The 23,731-nt window shown below is 43.0% G+C and overlaps 1 pseudogene; it reads right to left on the bottom strand.

The window, feature by feature from the left end:
* Window positions 1–23,731, bottom strand: part of LOC136572917 (centromere-associated protein E-like) — a 72,724-nt pseudogene that overhangs the window by 12,973 nt on the left and 36,020 nt on the right.

Below are 23,731 nucleotides of genomic sequence, written 5' to 3'. Positions count from 1 at the left end.
CTTTTCTGAAAAGTAGATGTCGTGCATGAAACGGATTAAGGTTTTTTTTTAAAACAACTAGATCTACCATAAAAAAATTTATCTGTGGTGGTCTGACCAAACACTCACCATGAACGTGAGACATGGAAACAACCAAGCAACCACGATTGTTTCCATATGTATTTGAACTCTTTGAGGATGGCTCGACTTTTGGCATTAAGGAATATAATTTTGTCTCTGCGAACTAAAGCAAAGGGTGAAATTTCTTCCGTTCGCACCAGTAGAAGAAAGACTTCCAGACACTGTGGTATATACATGAGGAAGATTTCTTGGCTAACAGTCTGAATGACTTGTTCCAAGAAGCCACAAGTTCTTAACATGACAGCCTCAACAGCCATGCCGTTGACTAAAGTATGGACATACTGGGATGGAAGAGGGGTCCTTTTGAAATAAGATGATCTGAGGCGTAGGCACCAGTAGTAAGAAGCAGGATGGCTATATGGACAAATTACCTGTCACCCGGGCCGTTCTGACCAGATTATTGGGAGGTGTTAGGACCAAACTCCCTGCCACGTTCCTTCAAAAACTGTGTGCAAGCATACAAAGAATTGATACTGTTCTGAACGCAAAAGGATAGTCACACCAAATATTGCTTTGATTTAGAATTCTCTCTTCACCCACTGTGCTAATTGACTCTGCAACATTAGTTTTTGTTAGAGGGTTTTTAAAAATAGAACGTTTTTAGTTACTTTTTTTCCCACACCTGCCTAAAACGTTTGCACAATAAAACTCATACATTATGCATGATGTAATCAGTGTTGATGGCAGCACTCAAGCCTTTAAAAGGAAACGTTCAGCGATGTTGACGCTCTCTGCTGTTAGAGGTTGTGGGCACATTAGCAGAGCATGGGTGGTCATAATATCAACTATCTGCCGCTCAAGACTGGCATACATATCAGTCAATAACCAGTCAAAAATAAATAAATATAGACACCCTTGTGGGGGGGGGGGGGGGGGCGCAAGTTTTTCACTGAAATGCAGGCATCATGAAGGTGATTAGATGAGAAGGAACCAAGTAAAGGAAGCCCGCCCCTGGCCACAGTAAACTGAGTGGAGGCCAGGAGAAAGAGCCCTCCCCTGTCCAAGCCCACCCACCACGTGTGCTACACCAAAGCCAGGGACTAAAGTAAGGCTTGAGGCCCGGAATATACCACTGTCAGCGGCCATTCCTGACAATACCCAGTGGCGATCTGCACCCACGGATGCCGTGAACACCACTCTGAAAGAAGAGAACACGCAGCCACAAAAAGCATGTGGCCTACCCACAGGTGAGACCCAGAAATCTTGCTTGTTTGTAGGTGACAAAATACCTATTTTCCACCATAACTTGCAAATAAATTTGTTAAAAATCAGACAATGTGATTCTCTGGATGTGTTTTCTCATGTTGTCTCTCATAGTTGAGGTCTACCTATGTCGTCAATTACAGGCCTCATCTTTTTAAGTGGGAGAACTTGTACAATTGGTATCTGACTAAATACTTTTTTGCCCCACTGTATAACCTACAGAAATGCATTATTTTATTTTATATACAATCATAAAAGCTTATAATTCGCTTTTCTGTGTGCAATTTACTAAGCTACTTTATCACCAAAAACAAGTAGGGAACCCACAGTCCATTTTATTTACCTTCAGTCTCCTTGTTAGATGTTCGATGAGTCCAGCAATGCGCCTGTTTTCCCCAAGTACTCGGTCGCTCAGCCTTGTGGTATCACAGTGCAGGTCTTTAAACTCTTCCAGCCACACCGTGAATTCTTTTTTGCATTGCATTTCTTTTTTCAGATCAGTTTCTATACCATTTAGCTCCACTTGGGCCTCAGACAGGTCATCTACAACAAGCTACACATAAGAAAAATTACGTTAAAATCCTCCAGTGACAAACCTTACTTTATTAGTAGTGTGGGGTCACGTGGCATACATACCGTCATCATATCCGTTTTTTTAATTATCAGTTGGTTCATATATTCAGCTTGACGGCTCTTAAGCTCCTTTGCTGCCTCCTTAGACCATCTCGTGCCATGCTGTTCAAGAGACCGACACTGAAGCAGCAACTCCTGGTTTTTCTTTTGCACCTCACATAATTCACTCTCATAGTCCTGGACCAACTCGTAATTTTTATCTTTCACTGCTGAAGACCTATCGATAACCTACAAAACAATTTTTAGAACCATCGTTAGGACATTAAAATATGGTCAAGATTCAGAGCTGCAATAATAGACAGATATCTATATGGATGAGCCAATGCGCCTGTGTAAGCAGTGAAGGGGCCATGGCTCCTAAACCCTTTAAAGACATGACCATTTTTGGCAATAAGGAAAAAATTTTAGGGGGGGGGGGGGGGGGGAGGAATATTTTTTTATCTCCATCTCTACTTTTCAAAGCCATAACTTTATTTTTCCGTCAACATGACCATATGAGGACTTGATTTTTGTGCTTCCGAATGTAGGTTTTTATTGGTATCAATATTTTGGGTATCGATTTGTGTATTTGTATAGGCTGGGCAAAATGGTGGCGGTAATTTGTTCTACATCTGCTTGTCGCAATGGAACGCAGTTAGAACAAAGCTCTGGATGGCCCTTGTCTGGAGTCGGACATGGCGCTAAAGCAGCAATTATACAATTTACTGTATTATAGACAATTGCAAGATGTACTGCAGAAGAGACAGAAGCACAGGACAGCCAGCCACCAGGCAGAGCAGAGGTGTGGGATAATGATCCCAGGATTCCTTGCTGTGAGAGTTGTAGCTTCTTGTGAGAAGAGAAACTGCTGCCTGCATAGCAAGTCCTCACCACCTACCACGGCGAACACACCCTTAGAGTGCCCTGCCTAGGCCTGAACCTGGGACCTAAATTTTTGATGTTGGTAGTGAAGAACCACCAGTGATGAAAGTAGTAGCCAGCGGCAAAGCGCGGCGCAAACGAATCCGCCCATTGCACAGAGCTACGTCATCGGGCACAATTTACAGCTTCACACACGCAGCTTCTGACTTTCTGCACCAATAAAAGGAAAAAAAAGGACCTAGCGGGTCAAGAGTTACAGGAGCCGCTGCCAGGGAAGAGAAGCTCATAACTCCCCTGAAAAGGACTTTGATGTACCCCTTTTTCTTTCAAGGTTATGACAGACAACTGCACAGTTAACTCCATGGTTATTCCTCCTTGATGGGTCAACAGGGAAAGTCCTGCATGCCTGTATTCCCTGAACCCAAGAGCTAGTTGGAGTCCAGCAAGAACAATATCTGCCCCTTACAGACGCTAAAGGCCCATTTAGACAACGATTATCGCTCAAAATTCTCTCAAAAGCCAACATTTAGGCGATAATCATTGCGTCTATCTTGCGCCCGTCGTGCAGTTATCGTTAAAGATTCGCTTATCGTTGTCTTTCAGTCCGCTTAAAATCCATCGTTCGGCCGTTTGCTTTTCGTTTGGTCAAAATGACGTCATTCAGTGATTTTACAGGACTTTTCAATGCAAACATCACACAACGATAATAAAACGACTGAAACGACTTTTTAATTAGGGAAAAAATGTCCGTCTTTAAAAGCAAAACCATTGCTCACTTTTATCATTATAATGAATTTCAAGCAATAATCTGTGTGTCTAAATGGGGCTTAAGCTAAAACTAGGAGCGGTGCCCACAGAAGGGGTGTAGCTAGTGGGAGGAGAGAACACTTTCTGCTTAGTGTCTGCCTGCCAGTAGCTATATCCAAGGTCTTCAGCTGTGTCTTTCAATGATACAGGCAAGAAAAAACTGGACGTCAACAATGTAGACCCTGAACTGAATATTTGAATTGCCTGTAAAAAGGAGTTGTTTTTTTTTACCTGGAAGCATTACCTTCACCACTTTGAACCTGCTAGATCTCTGCAGGGATGATTAGTACCTTCTGACACCTGGATTACATAACCTTTAGTATAGTATAATATATATATCATATATTTGGGGGGGTTGGCACGGCAATTGACTTAATCAATCACTTATCCAAACGATAGGTCTGATTAGTGGGAGTCTCACTGCCGAGACCCCCACTGATCCTGAGAATGGAGGTCCTGTGCTCCCCTTCTCCTTTCCGCAGGCTCACTGCACCCATTACAGTGATATGGAGATTGAATGGGGAGACAGTAGCGCATGTGCTGTACCACCCTTTCATTTTTCATGACACTTCGGGAGATGGCAGAGTACAAAGTGCTTGGCCATCTACGCCAGCCCCATTGAAATGAGTGGCGTACAAGAGTGGTTGTTATTCCATTGAAGATCCACATCACCGAGGCTGGGTGCAATGAGCCAACAGTGACCAGAAGAGATGCATTTCCCATCTTGGTGGAGGCCTCAGCAGTGAGACTCCCACCGATCAAACTTATCACCTACCCTACGAGTAGGTGATAATTCTGGTGCAACCCCTTTATGTCACCCAGACCAGAATTATACCTTAAACTTATGCAGCAGATTTTCGATTTGAGAATTTAGCTTGGTATGTTCAGTTTCCAGATTTCCAAAAGTCTTGGAGAGTGTTGATGAAAGACCTTCTTTTATCGCACTCATCGATTGTTTTTGAGCTTCAGTTTCTCTTTTGAGATCCCTAGAGAGGTTTTTCAGCAAACTGTGATGATTTGTATAAATGGTGGAAACATTTTCCACAAGATCCTATAAAAAGAAAAAAAAAAAAAAAAGAAGGACATTTCTTAGAGATTGTCATATTTCATTTAGCCAGCCAATAGGAAATCCTGTTCTACAACTGTAAACATCAATATTACCTTCCATTCTTGATTCTTTCTTTCTAAAGATTCAGTACATACTGCTAGTTGATCTACTTCTTCAGAAGTTTCATTCCGTGTTGAGCGCAAAAGAGTAACCAAACTTTCCAGAGAAGAGATCTTTTTCTCCAGTTTCCAGTTCTTCACCATTTCATCTGACACTTTCTGGAATAAATGCACCAACATCCATGTTCAGCACAAGAGAGGCAATCTATTCCCCTCACAGAAACAAATCCCAGTAGTTTAGGAATTTGTATTCTGAAAACCTAGGTTTATATGCAAGCACAAATGCAAGAGATACATAGAAGTTAAATATCACATGGTGGCCGATCTGCATGGCTAACAGACTTACCACCACCCATTGTTCGTTCTCCTCTTCCACAGAAGCCTTCTCCTTTAACAGTTCCGTTACTTCATTAACTTTCTCAGCTAGTTGGGCGTTTCTCTCATTACACTCCTCTTTCACAGTCTCAAGTTTTGTCTGAGAAGTGATCAGTTCGTCTTGTAGCTGAGCAACCTAGTAAAACAACCAGACAACTCAGGGCATTTACTACAACTGCTAAGTATTAAGTAGTAGTCTCATCTCAGGAACCCCAATCCAATGCGCTTCCAATGTGAAAATAAAGCACTCACCCATTAAATGCAAGTTTCAAAAAAAAAAAAAAAGCCTCCTTTTCTTGAAAAGCTGTAGTGTTCTTTCACGTTTTTTACCCCTTGTTGCTACGGGTACCAACCACCTCCACTGTGACCCAGAAATGGTTAGCACCCACACACCTTTAACTCCCCATGTGATGCTCCTTTACCTGGCTTGTAACATGTGTTTTCCTTTTATATTTGGGCACATTGGAATGGGGTTCTCAAGAGGCAGCAATTACATAACCAAATCCACTAGACCAGTGTTCCAATTCCAGTCCTCAGGGACCACCAACAGGTCATGTTTCCAGGATTTCCTCAGTTTGCACAGGTGATGTAATTGCCGGTGCCTCAGGCATTGCCACAGATGTTCTTACCATAAGAGATCCTAAAAACATGACCTGTTGGTGGTCCCTGAGGACTGGAGTTGGGGACATATGAGGAGCGCTGGTTTGCTTCCACCAGGAGGCAGTGCAGGAGGAGTTTGACTCCACTTTACAGTCAGTTTCTAAGTGTGACTAGCACAATTTTCAAAATTTATGTATATCAAGACAAAATGATCCAAAAAACCCTGCACAAACCTAGAGGGATATTCCTGTTGCACAAAACTGCTCTCAAATGAATGCTAAACCATTAAAGTTTGCAATGTGCTTCTGTTCTGGATTTTGTGTCGGTAGATCTATAAACCCTCACCTTCTCCCGGCTCTCCAGAAGTGTTTATTCCCAGGTTACCTTGGATACGACCTGTAAGTATTCGAGAGCTACAGGTCGAGGTTGCTCAGCAGGAATGACCGGGCTGACTTTCTCTGCAGCTCTCAAGATTGGATTTGCTGACCACTAAAGGGCAGCGCTTAGTGGGGGTATACATACACAAAGGGAGTACAGAGCTGGGAACTGTGAAAAATGTACTTTCAAGCTGCATATCGACAGGGATGTGGCGGCCACCTTGGAAAATAGCCGAAAAACCGCAGAGGACAGGCTAAGCTGGGAAAGGCTGCACAATTTATACCCATAACCAGTTGTACATAAACATGGCGCCAACACTATTCATATCTGGAATTTTTTAAACTTCGCTTCCCAACCAGAATACCCCTTTAAGTTATGTAAGCTGAACACTGAATTGTTGAAAAAGCTGAAAATCACTCTAAGATCTTGGGAAAATATAAAAGGTAATCCAAGTATTGCAATTTTTTCTCTGTTAGAGGCACTTTTCTAAGTCCGCGTGAGTCTTGGCAATCACCAGCCTGCCAGTGGGACTGCACAATCTATTTTCTCCCACACGGCACTACTATATAGATCTATGGTATACCTACCGCTTTCTCTTGGTCTTGCAGACTGGCATATATAGTTTGTTTCTCGCTTCGCACTCTCTCGAGCAGCTGCTGCATCTGCTCCTGTTCTTGGTGAAGGGACGCCACCTTCAGCTCACATTGTTGCAGCTGCTTTTGTAGAGCAACTTTCTCGTTCCCCAGTTGTTTAATGGAAGTGTCACTGAGGCGCATCTTCTCTTGCATTTGTTGGAGCTCGGTTTCTAGTTCATCTATTTGGCTAGTCTTCCTAGTTTGTTGGTCGGCTAAGAGGTTATGCTCATGCTTTAGCTGCTGAAATTCCTCCCTTAATTTCTCCGCCTGATTTAAAAAACAGGGAAAAGAAATGGGTTAGCGGTCAGGAAAAAAATGTAACTAAATTTTTACATTAAAGAACCACCAAAGGATAACACAGAAGAGTTAAAGGAGACTGCAACTCAAGTGCCACAACCAAGTTATATTAGCCACCGACGAGATCTTAATGCCTAGGTCCCCTACAGACCACAACCTCTGATAGGTTTCTATGACCTTACAGAAGTTGAGCACAACTGATGTGACTCTCGTGATAAGGTACATAACATTTGTTTAAAATTAGAGATGAGCGAACGTACTCGGATAGGCACTACTCGTCCGAGTAATGTGCCTTATCCGAGTACCGCTCTACTCGTGCTGAAAGATTCGGGGCGCTCCGCTGCTGACAGGTGAGTTGCGGCGGGGAGCGGGGCAGAGCGGGCGGGAGAGAAGGAGAGAAAGATCTCCCCTCCGTTCCTCCCCGCTCTCCCCTGCAGCTCCCCGCTCCGCAGCGCGTCCCGAATCTTTCAGCACGAGCGGGGAGGTACTCGGATAAGGCACATTACTCGGACGAGTAGTGCCTATCCGAGTACGTTCGCTCATCTCTATTTAAAATACAACAAATTTACCCTTAAAAAAAACAAAAAAAAAACATAAGAGACAAAAGTCATATAAAAGTTCTGAATCCTAGTAAAGTCAAGCTGCTGCATCTTGGGTGTTTGCAGAATACTCAGCGATAAATATGGCAAATTTCACAGATTCAAATTATTGGAAGCCAATTGGTACAACTAAGTGCCCTACTAACAAAAACAGGAATTAGTAGAAAAAGATGCTTGTAAAACTTTTATGGCTTACAAGTGAAACAGAGGATTCATCTATTGGGAAACCCAACTGTTCAACAGCATTAAGAGGTCTATAACCAATGCAACTTTGGGGTGGTCTTTTTTTTAATTCCAGAATCACACTGATTTTATAGTAACTGCCTGAGAAGAGCACCTCAAGGTTACAAGGCTGTGGCCATAGCATTGCTAAGTGTGAGGCAGTCCTCAGACGCCCTTTGCTCCATAGTGACCCCACATAAGGGAGATTGACAGAGTGCAGTACTCAGGGTAACGGTTTAAACCGGACAGTTACGGTAAAGGAAGTAGTTTTCTTCTGTCCACAATATAATGTACCTCTTCTTCCAGCTTCTTCTTGGAATGCACCAGGTCATCCCTTTCTTGTGCAATACTTTGCATTTTGTTGGTAAGTTCAAGTATTTTCTGAGACACTGCTTCTTTTTCCTTCTCCGCTTGTTTCAAGTCAGAGTCCTTGTTCTTTAAGTCCTCCATAACCTGTTCCATTTCAGAGACGAGACCTTGTTTAGACTGGTCAAAAATGTGTCTGTCTTCAACAGCTTTGTTCAGGATGTGACTCTTTTCTTGCAACTCTCTTTCTAGCTCGGAGGACTTTTTGAAGGAAAAAAAACAAACAAGAGTGAGCACATCCCTGGACAGTTCTCTATATTCCATACGGGGAATGATAGATCATAGAGTTATCAATATAGCTAAATGTATACCTTTTCTTCAAGCAAAGAAATTTCATTTGCCAGCTTTTCAACCCCCTGCTTCTGCTGATCAAGTTCTTCTTGAGTCCTTTTAAGCTCCTCTTCAGTTTCAGCAGACTAGTGTGCGATAAAAGTGGCATTACCAATAGACTAATGGAAACTTAAACAACTTCTTAAATCAAGTCAAAACCAATCTGATCCCTAAAGAGTATGTAGAGTTTTCCAGCCAATATTGTGTGAAGGTGTAAGTTGAACGTAACATCAAAAAGAAAGATCACAGGTGGCAATTCATCTCTCCCCTTGTACAGTCTCCAGAGACTACAGGAACATGACGTCATGTTATCACCACCCATGTGATGGATCATAGAACAATCACATTTAGGGATGGTTTTTTCCTTCTACTAAAAGAGCAAGAAGATGACCAGTTACACACTCATTCAGGACATTTCTCAACCCTGACATGTTTACTGGCAACTGGATGGAGTTTTGGTTTGTTTAGTTCTGATGATATGTAGAAAAAGGTTACTTTTTTTCTTAACCAAACATGATGGACTCCTGTCAAGTACTTTTACATGAATCTGTAAAAGAATATAGATCTATGACCTGTAGCTATAAAACCTTTACCAAGTTCCTCCTGAGTTACCTGCTTCTGCAACTCTTCCCTCTCCTCTGACATAGACTTCAGCTGTACAGTCAGGGCAAGGACTTTTTGTTCAGCTTCAGTCCGCTCTTTTTCAGATTCTCCTATGGTCAGTTCTTTGTTCTTAATATCATTATGAAGATGTTCTAGTTCTAATACCAGTTTCTGCTTCATCTGCTCAAGAAGATCTCGCTCATTGTTGGATTCCTTCAAAACTGCAATCGTTTCCTGCAATTCGTGATTTAGTATAGACGACTGGTTGAAGGGAAAAGAAAAAAAAAATAAACATAAGATCTGTGGAATTTGGATGGTTCAAGATAAAATGCAACATTGATCGTCCAAAATAACATACTTTTTGTTCTAAAGATGCAATCTGACATGTTAACTCTTCTATGCTCAGTTTCTGCTGCTGAAGGTCATGTTGTGCCTCTCTAAGGTGATCTTGAGTTTCAATAGACTACAAAGAGGAAGAATTAAGAACATTCATTCAAAAACTGTTTATAATTCCATGCGGTAACTTCCAAAAGAAGAAAACCTAAGGATTTCCTAGTTACCATCTCTACGTTCTCTCTAAGGTCTTCCTTCATCTGGTCCCTTTCTGACACTAGGCTCTGAAGTGTAGTCTTCAGCTCATCGCTTTCACTTGTCATCTTGTCAATGTGTTGTTGTAGGCTGAAAAGCTTCTCCTCAAGGTTTAATTTCTCATGACACAAGGAGCAAAGCTCTGCTTCCATGTCCTGCAAGTTATCAAACACATCATTACACATGAGTTGGGTTTGCGTAGTCTCTTCATTCTCAAGTATCCTTTGACGATTCTCCTCCATGTTCTACAACAAAATAGTTATTTCAGTAACAAGCTATATACAGTGGGAATGTTGCCCGTCTTTATAACTCAGGAAGGGATTCCACCTTCAATTTAATTTGAAGATGAACTCTAGTTGGAATCCATGAGCTAGGACTCATGGTGGTTCAGAAAGCAAGAAGCGGTGATGCTAGTTTGGATTTTTAAAAAAAGCCAAAACTCAAAAAAGTGTTTTAGCAAATGACAGTGACCCATTTGTACATCTATAATAAATATGCCATACGGTCTGACAGTTTCCTTTCCCTCAAAGAAAGCGACAGCTTTAAACCTACATAGAAATGGCATGTGACATCAGATTCCTAAGTAACCATTTAAAAAACACATTACTTGGGGGTCTAGAGCACGAACTAATGAATCAATTATAGGAAGAATTTAAAATTTCTGTTTAACCCCTTAGTGACCAAGCCTGTTTGCGCCTTAATGACCAGGCCAAATTTTGGAAATCTGACATGTGTCACTTAACCTATCATAACTCTGTAAAGGTTTTGTATATCCAAGTGATTCTGACATTGTTTTTTCGCCACATATTGTACTTCATTTAGGTGGTGAAAATAGTCTGATAGAATTTGTGTATATTTATGAAAAGTGCCAATATTGGGAAAATTTTGAAAAAAAATATTTTTTTCACATTCAATTGTAATATATCAAATATGTGCAAACATGCTGTACAGATTTTTGCTAAGTTATATATTTCCATCGGTTTACTTTATTCTGAATGCACATTTGAAAAACGTGTGTTTTTTTTAACCATTTAGGAGACGTACAAATGTAACATTACTTTTCAGCATTTTGAGGAAAACTTTGTTTTCCTACACCAAGCCAAGATTGTAAAGGCTCATAGGTGTCAGAATGATAGATACCCCCACAAATGACCTGATTTTAAAAACTACACGCCCTTAATGTATTCACTGAGGAAGGGGGGGGGGGGGGGTCGGGAGTATTAACGCCACAGGTTTTTTTTCAGGAATTAATTCAATTTAGAGAGGAAAAAGTAAAATTTCATATTTTTGCAAATATGTCAATTTAAATGACATTTTTTTTTTTCTATAGGGCACATGAAAATGAGGATTTACACCCCAAAATGGATACTCTTGTTTGTCCTGTGTTCAGAAACATACCCATTATGGCCCTAATCTTATGTCGGGTGCCGAACATGAAAGGAGTAGTCTGTGTCTTTCAGAACAGAAATTTTGCTTGAAGACCTTTTAGGCTCCATAGCACACTTGCAGAGCTCTTGAGCGGCCAAAACCATAGAGAACCCCCACAAAATTACCCCATTTTGAAAACTAGACTCCTTAACGAATTTATCTTGGGGTGTACTGCGTATTTTGATCCCACAGTTTTTAAAGGAATCTAGGAAGGTTCACGGAGGAGGATCATGTCGGGGATCAAATACGGAGGCCTCCAGTAAAAAGTTTCATCTCCTCTCACCGATCGCATTGGTGAGGGGAGCTGAAATTTCAAATTTTTTTTTTTACTTTTAAGTGATTGCCGTTATCCATTGGATAACGGTGAACACGTGATCAGGAACCGCTTACCGCGGCCCCCCGTGAAATCTCCAGGCTCTTGGCTAAGCTTTCTAGCCAGGAGTAGGGAAAATTTAAATTACCCTGGCAATCCACGGATTTTGCGCATGAGTCTGCCATTTTGGTGAAGGGTGTGCGCGCAGAAGCTGGGGTAAGGTCCGCAGAAAAATCCAGGGGCCTTAGGTACGTCATTTCATCCTCCCTCGCGGATATGATCCATGAGGGGAGATGAAATGTAAGCTTTTTAAACTTTTTTTTCGCCTGGCTTTTTTTTTTTACACTTTTTTTTTTTACTTTAAATGATCACTGTTATTCATTGGATAACAGTGATCATGTCCCTGGTGACATCCCTCTGCTCCTGGTTACACATGGTAGCCAGGAGCAGAGGGATTTTAAATTTCCTGGGGTGCAAGCCCCTCTGTGCACGCGCCCGATGAATGACATTGGGTGCGCATGCGCAGAAGGGGAGTTCAGGTCCTGGAAGACTGGGACATCGCGGAGGACCCGGGGTGAGTATTTTCACCTCCCCCCATGGAATTGATGAGGGAAGGTGAAACTTGCACTTTTAAAAACTTTTTTGTGATCGCCGCTATCCATTGGATAGCGGCGATCACGAGCCCGGGGACTGCTCACCGCGGTCCCCATTGACATCTCCTCGTTCCCGGCTACCTTCAGGAGTGGGGAGCCAGATTTTAAATTTGCCGAGGCTCCTGGGCTTCTGCGCATGCGCGTGACGTCATTCGTCTGGAGGACCAGATCAGCAGGGTACAGCGCGGAGGACGGGGGTGAGTAATCTCAGCTGCCCCCATGGATCTGATAAATGAGGGCAGCTGAATCTTTAATTTTTTAAAAACTTTTTTGCACTTTAATGCATTATCCATTGGATAGCGCCGATCGCATTGTCAGGAAGGACTCTCTGCAGCCCGGGATGACAGCTCCAGGCTGTCTGCTACCTGCAGGCACAGACAGCATGGAGCTGTCACATTCATAGCCCATGTGGCTTTAATCCCTGCAGGAAGCATGTTTTCACGTCGTCAGGGATTAAAGCCAACTTTGCTAGGACATAAAAACACTATGGGATGATCACTAAGGGGTTAAAAAACAAACAAAAAAAAACAAACAAAAAAAAAAAACACACTTTCCATTTGTGATACGGCCAATCACATCCATTATACAATATTTGAACACACATACGCACACACTTACCTTAAGAGACGCCATTTCCAAGGTCAAGCTTTCCTTTGTGGCCCTGAGTTCATCTCGCTCTCCAGTAATCTCATCCATTTGCTGTTGCAGAGTAGTAAGAAGTTGCTCAGTTTCTCGTTTTTTATTTTGCAAGGACTCCAGCGTAGACTCAGCTTCCATCACAGTCTTCATCAGATTACTTATCTCCTCTTTCTGACTAATCTGTCCCTGTTCAAGTTCTTCATTCTTCTGAAGGAGTTCCTGATGTACGGTCGCATTCTGAAGCGCCTCTTCTTGTAAGTGGGAAAGTGTAGCCTTCAGCTCATCTCTTTCGCTTGTCATCATGTCAGTGTGTTGCTGTAGACTGAAGAGCTTCTCCTCAAGGTTTAATTTCTCATTCCGCAAGGAGAGGAGCTCTGCTTCCACGTCCTGACAGTTCTCATCTAACATGTGACTACACATGGGTTGGGCCTGCATAGAGTCTTCATTTTCAGGTATCCTTTGCTGATTCGTTTCCATATTCTTAAAATGCAAAAAATAAAATAAATTTGCAACACAAGCTATACCAGTGGGAATGTTGTCTGTCCTTATAGCTCGGGATGGGGTTTCACCTAAAACTTATCTTATGATAAAGCATTGGCATCCATGAGCTACGATTCACTTATTCACAAAGCAAGGAGTTCTGCTTATTTGGACATTTAAAGACATCAAACCCCGAAGAGGTGTTGTAGCAGATAGTGGTCCATTTCTATCCTAACACCCCCTTATTATCCCCATATTAACCCCCCCTCCCCCTCCTATCCACTTGGACACCATCTCCTTTCCCTCAGTAACGCCATTGAACTTGCATAGAAATCTGATGTCACATGCTATTCCTAAGCAACTATTTAAAAGTATAAAACAAAGTTAACCCTTTCCAATCCAATGTGTATCCTGGCACTATCTGCTGGCTAAAGCCAGTACTACATGAGGTGACACGCTGTCTAGGCTCTGACAGCAGAGAGGCTGGTAATATACAGTAAGAGAACCCCGACGGACGTCTTCCAACATCGGAGCTGCACAGCCTTAAATCATAATGTCTTTAGACGTCAGACAGTGGATTGGAAAGGGTTAAATACTTGAAGGTCTGAAGCATGCACTAATGAATAATTACCATAAAAACTTTTAATTTAAAAGTACATCTATTTGAGGTAAAGCCATTCATTTACACACTATTAATAAATAAACCTACAAGCCACATGTACACCTGCCTTTCTATTAGATTACCTCAAATTAAATTGTATAACTATCTACATGGGTTGCACGTGTAATTATACAAAGCCACTTACCTTAAGAGACACCATTTCCAAAGTTAAGCTTTCCTTTGTGGCCCTGAGTTCATCTCGCTCTCCAGTAATCTCATCCATTTGCTGCTGCAGAGTAGTAAGAAGTTGCTCAGTTTCTCGCTTTTCATTTTGCAAGGACTCCAGCGTAGACTCAGCTTCCATCACAGTCTTCATCAGATTACTTATCTCCTCTTTCTGACTAATCTGTCCCTGTTCAAGTTCTTCCGTCTTCTGAAGGAGTTCCTGATGTACATTCGCATTCTGAAGCGCCTCTTCTTGTAAGCGGGAAAGTGTAGCCTTCATCTCATCTCTTTCGCTTGTCATCATGTCAGTGTGTTGCTGTAGACTGAAGAGCTTCTCCTCAAGGTTTAATTTCTCATTCCGCAAGGAGAGGAGCTCTGCTTCCACGTCCTGAAAGTTGCCGTGTAACATATGACTACACATGGGTTGGGCCTGCATAGAGTCTTCATTTTCAGGTATCCTTTGCCGATTCGTTTGCATATTCTTAAAAATTGCAAAAAAAATAAAATAAATTTGCAACACAAGCTATACCAGTGTCCGTACTTTTAGCTCGAGGTGGGGTTCCACCTAAAATTTATCTTATGATAAAGCATTGGCATCCATGAGCTACGATTCACTTATTCACAAAGCAAGGAGTTCTGCTTATTTGGACATTTAAAGACATCAAACCCTGAAGAGGTGTTTTAGCAGATACAGTGGTCCATTTCTATCCTAACATACCCCTTATTATCCCCATATTAACCCCCCCCCCTCCTATCCACTTGGACACCATCTCCTTTCCTTCAGTAACGCCATTGAACTTGCATAGAAATCTGAGGTCACATGCTATTCCTAAGCAACTATTTAAAAGTATAAAACAAAGTTAACCCTTTCCAATCCAATGTGTATCCTGGCACTATCTGCTGGCTAAAGCCAGTACTGCATGAGGTGACACGCTGTCCAGGCTCTGACAGCAGAGAGGCTGGTAATATACAGTAAGAGAACCCCGACGGACGTCTTCCAACATCGGAGCTGCACAGCCTTAAATCATAATGTCTTTAGACGTCAGACAGTGGATTGGAAAGGGTTAAATACTTGAAGGTCTGAAGCATGCACTAATGAATAATTACCATAGAAACTTTTAATTTAAAAGTACATCTATTTGAGGTAAAGCCATTCATTTACACACTATTAATAAATGAAACTACAAGCCACATGTACACCTGCCTTTCTATTAGATTACCTCAAATTAAATTGTATAACCATCTACATGGGTTGCACGTGTAATTATACAAAGCCACTTACCTTAAGAGACACCATTTCCAAAATTAAGCTTTCCTTTGTGGCCCTGAGTTCATCTCGCTCTCCAGTAATCTCATTCATTTGCTGCTGCAGATTAGTAAGAAGTTGCTCAGTTTCTCGTTTTTCATTTTGCAAGGACTCCAGCGTAGACTCAGCTTCCATCACAGTCTTCATCAGATTACTTATCTCCTCTTTCTGACTAATCTGTCCCTGTTCAAGTTCTTCCGTCTTCTGAAGGAGCTCCTCATGTACATTCGCATTCTGAAGCCCCTCTTCTTGTAAGCGGGAAAGCTGTATGAATGACAGTTGTGTGAATGGCGAATATGACAGCAACTTTTATTGCAGATTTAAAACTGCATCTTACAGCAAAGGTCTCTGGATGAAGCCATTATGAAGATATTCTCACATCTTTATGATGATGACAGGTATTTATGGCATATTCATATTATAAATGATAAACGGACAGATCGCAGAAGTGAAACGGTACTCAGAAAGAAAAGGTCCCATGACCAGCGGTGCATGCAAGAATAGAGCTGGCTGGTGATGAGCACAGCTCAGTCCATTATGGTGTATGGGTGTTACGTAAACAGCTGAGCAAGTGTGAGCCCTTCTAATTCAACGTAAGGCTTCTATATCCATTTCCTAAGGTTATTAACCCATTCAATTTTATAGTTTTTGATTAAAAACCATGTCCAACATTACATGGAACGTTCCATAACACCCCTTAGAGTAGAGCCATGGGTGTAGCTCTCAGGAAACCTGCAGCCACACATTGCAACCGCTGCAGGGGAAATGTAGCATTACACGCTCGCAGTTCCTGCCCAAGCGGGAATCGCTCTTACAATGCAGTTCTCTGCTTTGGTCATGAAAGGGGCCCCAAATTCAGTCCCCCCTCCTTACAATGTCCATATGTCCCAAAAGAAACAGACAGAAGTGGTCTTCATTATACAATGCCTTCAGCTGTTAGCAAAGTATATGTAAAGCAACCTCAAAGATACTTTACCTTCTCAATATTCTTCTCCAGCTGTTCTTTGAGTTGGTCCCTTTCTGATTCAAGCAGCTGTTGTGCCGCCTTCAGATTTTTCAACTCTTCAGTGACAAGTTCCACTCCAAGTTGATTTATCTTCTTCTCATCATCTGCCTCACTGTTGTTCAAATTCATGCTCTCTAGTTCTAAATCATCATTTATGGTAAGGTTGGACTGTACAAGGTCCTTGCAAGAACATTTAATAGTTTTTTGCTCAAGGTAATTTTCAAAGTGGGAAGCCTACGTATTAAGAAAAAAAAAAGTTATAAATATACTTGAGGTTTTGAGCAAATATCTGCACAATAGGATTATGTGGACTTAAGACATTTCTCTATTGCTTCATACATATATAGAAGTCAAGCAAATTTGCAAGTAGATATCTTGAAAATAACACACTGAAAATAATTTTTTTTTTTTTTAGAAAGAAGACTAATAGAGATGAGCGAGTATACTCGCTAAGGCACATTACTCGGTTCCTCCCCGCTCTCCCCCCCCCCCCCCCCCCCCTAATCTTTAGAGACGAGCGGGGAGATACTCGGCTAAGGCACTACTCGCTCGAATAATGTGCCTTAGCGAGTATACTCGCTCATCTCTAAAGACTACTCATGAAGTGTATTTTAAAGTGTATTGGAACAATTGAGAAGGGGGGAGGGGGTGGAGGGAGTTGCTAAAGTACACATTTCCTGCTGAAATTCAAATACCTGGTCATTATTTTCTACCTGACTTCCTTGGTCTATTGCGGAGATGCTTTTTTGCTGTGCGTCTTTCAGATGATTCTGCTCTTGCAGGGTTTCCATTTGCTGTTGAAGATCAAGAAGTTGCCTTTGCGCTTCAAGTTTTTCATTTAGTAAGGACTCAAGGCTTGACTGCGTTTCCTTCATATCCTTCGTAAGGCCTTCAATTTGACAGCTTAAAAGGTTCTTTTCCTGCTCAAGTTTTTCTTTGTTTTGAGCAAGTTGTTCATACTCAGCGTTGGTCTCCAGGAACTTGTCTTGTAAGCTGAGAACCTACAAGAGTAGAGAGACCATTTTCTAAACAGTCAGTATATTGCATTCACTGAAAAAGCAGCACACTAAAACAAAAGATATAAAAAGCTACAAAATCTTATTGCAGCAACTAAGTAAAGCTGGTCATATGCAGTTTGCAAGCCCTCGTGGGTGGGGCCCTCTCTCCTTTTGTACCAGTCACTCACTTAGGGCCATTTTACACTGAACGACTATCATTCAGATTCTCGCTGGATGGTGGCAATCTGAACGATCGTTGTCCGTGTAAAGGTCTGGATGATCTGAACAAATGAATTATACCTGAATGATCCGAATGACAAGCAGTCATTTATCTAAGAACGACTTCCCGTTTACGGTGAATTGAAGCAGGACGAAAGAATCGCCGGCTCGCTCAGCCTCCATTCACTGAGCCCTGATCGATCGTGTGGAAGCACAGGAGCCATTATTGCTAGGATGCCTGTCAGGCGCTTCTGCGCCCCACAGTCATTTTGTGTAAAAGGGCCCTTAGCCATTGTTTTTTTTAATGTCCTTGAATCAATGGCATATAAAAAAAAAAAAAAGACTAACCTTTTCTTCAAGTGATGGTATAAAGTCAGTTGCTTCCTTTTCTTTAGAGCTAGTGATGGAATCTTCCATTCTGAGATTATTAACCAAAATGATCTGCTGTTGTAATTCCTCTTGACATCTCTGTAGCTCTTCCTGCATTCTGGAAGACTAAAATTGGGGAAAAAAAGGTGAATGAAAGCAAAAAATATTGCCAGGTGCAAGTACAACCTTAGTTTTACTTTTTGTAGGGAGACCGTTCTAATCATCCAATACATGTAGGCAGGTATGCAGTCAAACTAAGCATTCTGACGCAGCGCTGCAAAAAGAGAGACAGACTAACTGCTAATGTGGTGCCGTCTGACAACACCCCTGAAACGACTAGGGCTGTAGCAATTCAGTGCTTTACAGCTATGAAGGGGCACCGTTATGATACACAGCCTATGAAAGAAGGGAGGGAGAGGTGAGCTTGTGCATGTTCAAGAGAAAGATCAGCTAAAATCAGTGCACGAATGCCCCCGAAGCTAAACCTTGCATGTAGGAAAGCCTGCAAAGCATGTATTAGGCTAAAATGCATGACACAGACACAGACACTTTTCCCCTGCAGGGACTTCACATGGTATGTACTGATTTTTTTCATGCACAAAACAAGATTTTGCTACTTGCTATAAAAATCACATTCATTGTGAGGCACTGCTTAGACCGTGGGTATAGCTACTGCTAATAGGAGGCGGACAATAATAAATGTTTTAGCTCGTCCTACAAGCTATACTCATCCTGCAGGCACCAAGCTAATCAGCTTGCATGCAAGCAGTAGGAACAGCCAAGTAGGATATGAGAGAAAACAAAGTAAATAATATATGTTAAAAACATTTAATACCGCAAGCACAGCCAGAACCATGTGAACTCCAGAAAGAATCCCAACAGGGAGAATAAAAATCATGAAAACTTCAGCATCAAAGTGGGCGGGTGCGGTGTACCCCAATGAACATGATCAGAAATAGTTTTATGGCGAGTACCAAAAATTTTTTTTTTTGCGCCCGTTGCACTGGGGGGACACTACTTAGACCAGGGGACAGTCCATACTTTCTGCTGGGGAAAGGTATATAGTAACCATGCGGTGAGTTGTTGGCCGCATGCAATACTCTTCAAACGAGAGAAGCATCTGCAGATGCATAAGTGTGCACCCGATAGATTTTGGAGAAGTTGTGTAGAGGACCAAATGGCGGCCTCACACTTGAAGCGCAGGAGCACTGTGGCAAGTCGCCCAAACAGTAGCCACTGCAAGTCAAATGAGCAGTAATCCGGAAGGAAGGCTACTGGCCCTTCTAACAGTAAGCCTCTGCTACTGCTGATCTGATTCAGCAAGAAATAACGGCATTGGAAGCCTTCAGGCCATGCTGCGGACCATCAGGGATCACAAACATTCAGATTGTCTGAAGGAAAACGTCCAGGAGAGGCATGTTTTCAAGGCTCGAACCAAATCCAATTTGTGGATAGTGCATGGACTTGAATGGGGGGTTAAGAGCCATAATGAGTGCGATGTCTTTGGTAATGTGGAAGGCTGTAAAAAACAAACAAACAAAAAAAAACTACGGATGGCGAGCTTAGCAGGCATGAGGCATTTAAACAGAATGAACAACGTAGACACCTGACCCTTAAGAGAGCTGAGGCCCAACCCCATGTCCAGACCTTGCTGCAGAAGAGGACAGGAGGAGAGTTAGTGAAAAGCATTGGATGGTAAACCCTGGAAGAGGAGGGCTTCCTAGCCTTCATCATGGTCTGAATGACATGTTCCGCAAACCCACAAGCTCTCAGGACCGCTGCTTTAACAGCCACACCATTAAACAAAGCATGGACAGACTCAGCTGGAAGAGGGGTTCCTGTAAGAGAAGACCTTATCAAAGGGAAAGGTGCCATGGATTGTCAACAAGTTCTGCAAACCTTGCCAGGTGAGACCAGTCTGGAGCGATGAGAATCACAGGGAGGCATTCCATCTTGAGCTTCTTGAGAAGTCAAGGAATGAGACAGAAAATTACAAGAGCAACCATGGCTCGGGCCTGAGGATCCCGAGTCCTGGATACAAAGTTTGGGAGTTTGTGGTTCATTCTGGACGCCATGGGATTGTCCAAAAGAGGAGTCATACGGAAGTCTGTTTGGAGCACTTGGGGATATAACTCCCATTCTCCCAGGTCAACTGTCTTCCTGTTTAAAAAATCAGCTATCCAATTGTCCATGCCTGAAATGTGGACTGCCAAGAGCGCTGGGAGGTGATCTACAGCCTATGAAAGGATTTTCGCTGCCCCTCTGCCATGACTGCTGAGCTGCGGGTCCAGTCTTGAAGATTTATGTCAAATTCTTAGTTTGGACCCAATTGAGGAGACCCATTAGCTAGGGAGCAAAGTGCTGAAGTAACAGAAGAGTTTCCCATAGTTCGAACATTTATCCGAAAAGTCAGTTCCCTTACTGTCCAAGTGTCTTGGACTGTGAGCTTCTGCAGTGTACCCTCCCCCCGCCCAGTCGAGAAGTCTGGCGTTCATGAAGAGTACCTGCCAGCAGAGAGTCTGAAAAAAGCACCCCAGGCTGACTTGTAGAGAGTCCAACCACCAGAGAAGGGAGTGCTGAAGTTGGCGAGTCAGGCGGACCCAACGATCCAGACAGTCCACAGATTTGTCCCACTGAGAGAATGGCCCAGGTATGAAACTGGCTGAACAGTATCGCCTCGATAAAGACTACCATCATGGCACAGAATTCTTATCCAGTGACGGATGGTCACAAGAGTCTGAGATTGCAGGGAGCATACCTGTCCCCCAAGGAGATGTAATTCCTGTAGGACCCAAGTATGTGCTGTGTCAAAGAAAAGACCCAGAAAGTCCAGATTTTGCAACGGTTAAAAAGGGCCTATTACACTCTGGATTGACAAAGTGTGAATCGCGAGCCAAAGAATTGGTCTTTGAAAGACAGCGGAATTCTGAAGCAGTGATTCAGGGGGTTCTTGAACCCCGGAGTCTGAGGTGTGGGTGATCCAGGCTTTCTTTAATAGGGAAAGATAAACTCTGCTCCCCCCCCCCCTCCCAAACCACCACCCCGCATGGTTTGGGTAGGGAGCCACCCTTGATGCGAAGGATTTAGTAGAGGTGGACTTGGAGGACCGTTTCGGGGACGCCAAGGTGGACACTGTTTGGAAGATTAGGGATATAGTGGAGATAAAAGACAATACACAGTATACACCTATTTGGAACAACATGAGAGTTATGGAGCTAGACAAGCTTTACTCATGAAAGAAAATGGGAAGGAGACATAGGCCCCTATTGAAGAGTCACAATGGCAAGAGATGCTTAAAAGGACATCCACTACTGGGGAACATGACCACTTAACTAAGTCTTCTATAAAAGGTTACATGTTTAAACACTGTCAGGAAGGTTCCATTCTTTGACTAATGCTTCAAACCAAACACCACCTCAAAATTCTGAATGAGCGGGAAAGACCTTTGGAAGATGCTTCAGGCATATAAAAGAAAAGGCTTCCACGGATGAAGGCTAGCAACCAGAGAGAGAGAGCCTAGATGCCTGTTCCTCCTCCAAGTCACAATCAGAGAGATACTAAAAGCTTGCCTTCAGATTGAATTGTCACTGGGAGTGAGATTCGAACACATTGCCGCAGTGATTTGAGAAGATAGCGATGTGGGGGAGCTAGAAGTTTGCCTCGAGCAAGGAGGCCTAGCCCATTTCTGTGACCTACTATAAGAGACATTGAGTGGCAAATTCTTCATCAAACACACTTGACAAATAGTACGCTCCAGCCCGTCTATGAGCGCTTTAGTAAGGTCTGGCACCGCTCAAAAGAGAGCGTGCCCATTTCGGTTTAGCAGTTGATGAGGGCTGGACAGGAGCAAAGTCTATGGATTTGGTACTGCAGCGCGATCAAAATGTGTGGCTCACGCTAGGCCTTGTCTGGAATCGGGTTTGCAGACAGTAGTCCGAGCAACCCGTAAATGGTGTACTGCTAAGGGCACTGCAGGAGGAGCAATCCGGAAAATGAGCTAGCCACCAGGCAGAGCTTACCTGGTTCCTGAAGTGCCAGTCGCTAGATGTGCGAGGAGCACGCCCGAGGCACCACTGGTCTCAGCAGGCAGGTGGGCTGTGTCAGAAGAGGTGGGAGCCAATAGGAAGTCCGATACTGGGCACGCTGGAGGAGGATAGAAGGGAAAGCAGAAAGCCCTCCTCCTACCAGAGCAAGCTGTGAGTGGACCACAGCAATATCATGGCTCACGTTACCGAAAGTGCTGCAGCTAAGCTAGGCCAAAGCCTCAATTAGCGACGAAGGCCGTACAAGTGTGAAAAGCAGTGGCATGTGCAGGAAGACATGTGCACGGCTTCCTGTAGCGTGCAACAAGTCCCACTCCAGAAGTGCAGACCAGTGGTGCTGTGTGGGTGAGCTGGCACCCACAGGCCCCACAAGAAATACCAGCGCATGGGTGACAGACCCAGGTTAAACAGTCCCAGCCACCTCCCAAGTGCTGTTGGCAAGCTACACTGCCAAGCCTCCCACTTTCCAGAGTAGAAAAGAAGCACCTTTCCACCGAACAGCTCTGATACTCCAGCAGTGCACACCCCTGTGCTTGCCTGGCTATGGGTAGGAAAGGAGTCCTCCAATAGGTAGTCACTGCAAGTGACGGGTTGACCATGCTGTGCCACCTTGTCTGAGGGTCAGGCTGACAACAGACTAGTTAATTCCAGTCTGTTCGCCTGCTTTGTTGGGTTAAAAGGGAGAGTCCAGTGCCAGCCTTGTACTCCCAAATCCAGAAAGATAAGCATTGAAGACAGGTAACAGAAGTCTGCCTCCTACAAACACTAAGCTAAAACTGATTAGCTTGGTGCCTGCAGGAAAGGTATAGCTAATAGGAGGAGCCAACACTATTTGTTTAGTGTCCATCTACTAGTGGCAGTAGCTATACTCACAGTCTAAGCAATGTTCCCTAAGGCAACAGAGGAGAAAGGTTTCCATAACTTTTAAAGAGATCAGATAGGAGAAACTTGGGGAGGCGGGGAAAGAAACACACACACCAGCTTCTTGACAGGAGAGGCTGTGTCTAACACTACCAATCGTTATAGTTCCTCACCTATATTAAGGTTTCAAATGTTGTTAAGGCCTTGCTTTCAGCTTGTAGAGAGGGACTCATTTCTGGGGCACGGTTATGTTCCAGTTTTGTTCATCGTGACAGACGTTAAAATAGTCTCCCAAATGAACAAAATGGCCACCATCTGCAAACTAAGAATCACATCCTAGAATTTAACCAGTATAGGTTGTTGAGAGAAGAAGAGGGGTTGGAGTTGAAGGAAGAGTGTGGTCTTAGGTTCTACCTCTGCAGCTCCACACCAAACACCCCTGCCCCTTCTTCGCTCTCATCAATCCATCCTAGTTATATTCTAGGGTTGGTTTCTTACAGGCTGCAGATAACAGCCATTATGTTAGTTTTGTAAACTATCCATTTAAGCTTTACGAATTATGACCATCTCCATAAATATTCTTCAGTGAAAAACCACAAATAAGATCCGTGCACTATGGATGGTTCAAGATACAAATGCAGTATCAATTGTGCAATGTACCATACCTTTTGTTCTAGAGATGCAATCTGAGATGTTAGCTCTTCTACCCTCTGTCTCTGCTGCTGAAGGTCATGTAGTGCCTGTCTAAGGTCATCTTGAGTTTCAATAGACTATAAGGGGGAAGAAACAAGAATATTCAGAAACAA

This window comes from Eleutherodactylus coqui, chromosome 7, assembly GCF_035609145.1.
Source record: "Eleutherodactylus coqui strain aEleCoq1 chromosome 7, aEleCoq1.hap1, whole genome shotgun sequence".
In the NCBI taxonomy this organism is placed as follows: domain Eukaryota; kingdom Metazoa; phylum Chordata; class Amphibia; order Anura; family Eleutherodactylidae; genus Eleutherodactylus; species Eleutherodactylus coqui.
The sequence above is the reverse complement of the archived record's forward strand: the minus strand, read 5'-3'. Positions and strand labels throughout refer to the sequence as shown.